The sequence below is a fragment of the Nylanderia fulva genome, unplaced genomic scaffold (genome assembly GCF_048542155.1).
Source record: "Nylanderia fulva isolate GAGA-0341 unplaced genomic scaffold, ASM4854215v1 Scaffold532, whole genome shotgun sequence".
Lineage (NCBI taxonomy): Eukaryota > Metazoa > Arthropoda > Insecta > Hymenoptera > Formicidae > Nylanderia > Nylanderia fulva.
In genome coordinates, this window is record NW_028190624.1 from 43,000 (window position 1) to 47,643 (window position 4,644).

General features: G+C 46.8%; 1 pseudogene; it reads right to left on the reverse strand.

Moving 5' to 3' along the window:
• Nucleotides 1-2,063: 2,063 nt before the first annotated feature.
• Nucleotides 2,064-2,744, reverse strand: LOC146721176 (uncharacterized; annotated as a pseudogene).
• Nucleotides 2,745-4,644: the final 1,900 nt, after the last annotated feature.

The following is a 4,644-nucleotide window of genomic DNA, read 5'->3' on the forward strand; positions in this document are numbered from 1 at the left end:
AAAAGTAGTAACTTTCGATCTCTTCGGCAGTCATACTCCGTTCACAAGGGGCGACACTTAGTGAAACCTGTTCTGATAGTTGCACCTGATGGCTATATACTCGACATTCAAGGGCCGTACTTCTCTGATAGCTGCAATAATGACGCTCGTATTCTGCAGAATGAATTTGTAAGAGATGCTGATAGAATGACAACGTGGTTTCAGGAAAATGATATTGTTATAGTGGATAGGGGATACCGGGATGCCACTGAGCTGCTAGCCCGCTTAGGTATTCTGTGGAAAATGCCGGCGATTATTCAACCAGATGAGCGTCAACTCTCCACAGAGGATGCTAATGATTCGCGACTGGTTACAAAGACAAGGTGGATAGTAGAAGCTAGAAATGGGCACATTAAATCCATTTTCAAATTCTTTGAGAAAATTATACAAATCCAGCATCTTCCAAATCTAGGAGATTTTTACCGGATAGCTGGAGCTATTATTAACAGGTATCACCCGCCCATTCTCATGGAAGGAGCCATTGTTGAAATGGCCCAACAATTACTTGACAAGGTGAGGAAACCAAACGTCGTCCAAGCAATGGTTGAGGTGGAAAATCTCAAAACCAGGAATGCTCAAAGATGGGTTCGTTTGGATGCTGAACAATTGTTTGATTTTCCAGTCTTGACGGTGGAGTTGCTAAAAAATCTCACAGTTGGTGTATATCAAATCAAGTTAGCACCATCTTATGTGCAAGATAAATTACAAAGAGACGAAGAAGAAGAGTTCCAACTTGAAATGTTAAGAGATGTAAACAGATTACCACAGCCAGGATTGATGAGAATTAGAGTTTTTTCACGATTCCGCAATGCAATGAAATATCAGCTATGGATTTCATACCAACCGACTAATGATGATGAGGTGGACGATGGGATGGATAATCACGAACGTACTCCCATACAAGGTTACTACTGTACGTGTAAGTCCGGCGCTCGAACTCTTGGTACCTGTGCGCATATTGCCAGTGTCCTATGGTTTATGGGATACGCACGCCATCAAGTTAACATTCGCTATCCCTCAACAAGACTACTCGAATCCATACATGACGCAGCAAACAGACCGCAACAACAAAATGTAAATATTGTACCAGAAGTCATTGACGTTTAGATTAGATTGCATTCTATTATCTATTATATGTATAATTTATTGCCACTTTTCATTTCGGTTCCGGGAATGTTTTAAGACTGGACTGGTCTTATGTTAAAGTACAAACACTCAAACCAACAAATACTCTGATACGAAATAAGTAACGTGCTATATCTGACATCTTCTAAAAAAGACCAACTTGCATTAATGTATCATAAACGTATATAACCATGCATAACGGACACTAGAACGCACGGAACATTTTCGACAAAGAAATCGGCCCTTTTTAGGGCCAAATGAATGTGCAAACTCCGATCGCGCAACCTCCTCGCGGTGCACATTGGGTAATTCTAATGCCGACGGTAATTGCTTGGTTAACGTTAATTAATTGCATATGTGCGTTTTATTATGAAGGAATTAAACGGCTCTTAGAATTTAATCGATAAAAATGGTGATCAATTAAAACGGAAATTTTTATTCACACACACACACGCGCGCGCGCGCACACACACGCACACACGCACACACACGCACACGCACACACACACACACACACCACACGCACACGGTACCAGTACTATTATCCACTGTAAACGTTGAACTATACCGTGAGCCGATGAATGTATTTTCGCGATGTTTGACGCTCTGTATCTCGAAAACTGTCCATTTTTTGACATCGTGCCCATGGACACTTTTGATCAGGACGTCATGAACTACATTATACTACATTTTCAGCCGATTCGACTGAGAACCATTTTCCATAAGGTTTGTGCGGGGTCCTTTGATAATGTCTGTAGTTTGAATGCAAAAAAACTTTATTTAAACTTTCAATCGTTGCGTGACTCTTGGACCGTAGTTCGCTTGCGACTAACTTAAGAGACGGGAGAGAACAGAGTGTTGACGATGGATGGCACGAGTAAGGCGTAAAAAAAAGACTGTTATGTTTCAATGCAAGAATCTGTCTCATCACTTCTGCCGTTTGAGCATTCGACAACTTCCTCAACGATACTGAGACTAATGCATAGTTTTCGCAGGCGAGTTTTAGAAAGTGCCTTAGTAAACATATCTGCTAGCTGATATTCAGTAGGAACGTAAACTACTTTAATTAACCCGTTTTCTACTTTCTCGCGGATGAAGTGGTATCTTACGTCGATATGCTTAGTGCGCTTATGGAATTCAGGGTTCCGTACAAGTTTTATCGCACTTTGATTGTCGACGTGTATAGTTGTCGGCGCTTCGCAAGGGTGCCCTACTCTGCTGAGTAAGGAACGCAGCCACACCGCTTCCTTCGTGGCAGTTGAAGCCGCTATGTACTCGGACTCCGTTGTGCTCATGGACACGAGCCTTTGTCTCTGGGACGACCACGAAACCGGCCCGCTGGCCAGACAAAAGACATACCTGGTAGTAGACCTTCGCATCTCCACATCGCTGGCGTAGTCTGCGTCCGAGTGACCTACTAGCTCGAGCATTTTGTTTTCAGCACTGTATTCTATTCCGATATCTAAAGTACCTATCAAATAAGCAAAAATTCTCTTAACTGCCTGCCAGTGACTAGCGTTCTGGTTATTTAGGAATTTGCTAACCGAATTGACAGCGTAGGCTATGTCCGGGCGGGACATGATAGCCAGGAACATGTGACGGCCCGATTAGCCGTCACTAGCTGCGCATGGCCAACCAACCACACGCGCTCATGTAAACGGCCCCTTTCGGGGCCACCACATGAACACGTTGGAAATCCGCCTTTTGGCCCCCACCCGTCACTCGACCCCCTCCAAGCGAGTCTTAGAGTGGGGTGTCCCGTCGGGTATAAATAGCGGCGCAGCCGAAGCTTCGCCACCAGTACCGTCCTGGTCCCTCGAGCGTACTCAGGGATCACTCCTCACATCCCACACTCCCAGTCATCCCGGCCGACGAGCGTTCTCGGTCACCGGGTCCTGTCCGTAAGTCATCTCGGCCGACGAGCGTTCTCGTCGTGTAGGCCGAGCGTTCTCGGTCACCGGGTCCTGTCCGTAAGTCATCCCGGCCGACGAGCGTTCTCGGTCACCGGGTCCTGCCCGTAAGTCATCGACGCTCGACGGAGCCCGCCCTTCTCAGGGCGCCCGTACGCGCGTCCACGTTGAAAATTCTAGCAATAAGTCGTATCCGCGTCCGTATAATCTGCTCGCGTCTCGTCCGTAATATTCTTATCTGTACATTGTAGTTAGAAGTCGTGTCCGCGTCCGTATAATCTGGTCGCGCTTCGTCCGTAATCTTCCTATCTGTAAATTCTAGTAATAAGTCGTGTCCGCGTCCGTATCATCTGGTCGCGTTTCGTCCATTATATGATACTGTGTATTGATGGTTTGAATCACGGGTCAACCCCTGAAAGGTGGCCCGAATAAACTATACTTTTACCAGAGCAACCGTGTGTCATTGCAAATCTGAGTCTCCCCTCTTCCCGAATCCTGGCACCGACGAGCCGATCCGTGGCGTCGGGAAAGGTGCTTCGTTACAAACATAAGTGAACCGACGGCTTCGCGGAACGGAACGTTAACGCTATCCTACTGTGAATCGACCGGATACAGAATTATTTGGGGATCCGCCGGCACGGACACCCCCTTTGCCGAACTCATCCCGAACTTTCTAATAATTTTTTCCGTGTAAGCCTTTTGATGCACGAACATCTTTTTGTTGATGCGATCTCGAACAATCTGCAACCCGACGAACAGAGTGCAGTCGCCCAGCGTGATGTCAAAGACTTCGCTCAGACAGTTTATAATTTTATTTAACACTTTTGACGACTCGGCCGCTATGATGCCGTCATCAACGAACAGCGCGAGATACACCTTTGACCCATCGTGGATCCCGGAGAACACGCACTTGTCCGCTTCAGTCTCTATGAAATTGAACCTCTTGAGAAAAGTTGTGAACTTTATGTTCCAACATCGCGGTGCCTGTTTTAGGCCGTAAATAGATTTTACGAGTTTGCACTCGAGAGGCACCGTCGCACTTCACCTTGTCGATGTCCAGGCTGGCTGGAACTTCCATTAAAATGTCCTCTTGCAGTTCTCCGTGAAGGAAGGCCGTTCGCACATCAAATTGTACGGCCTCAAGATTCTGTTGCGTTATGATGGCTAGCATCACGCGAAGAGAGTCGTACCTGACGACCGGCGAGAACGTCTCCGTATAGTTCACACCTTCCCGCTGTTGGAACCCTCGTGCGCAAAGGCGCGCTTTGAAGCGGTATGCTTCAGCATTTGAGTCTCTAAGCAGTTTGAAGACCCACCTAGAGTCAATGGTCTTCTTACCGGGAACCCTTGAGATGATCCTCCATGTCCCGTTTCTATCGTGTGCCTCGAGCTCGTCCTGAATTGCTGCGGTCCATTGGACAGCCTCCAGTCCGGTCGTGGCTTCAAGCAACGTCGTGGGTACATGGTGCTCTGCTAGGTTTACCTGTCAATACCTCTCTGGTATTCTAATTGAGACTCTATCCCTCAAGGCTCTGGGATCATCGGCTCCTCTTTGTCGCTGTTGACCAGC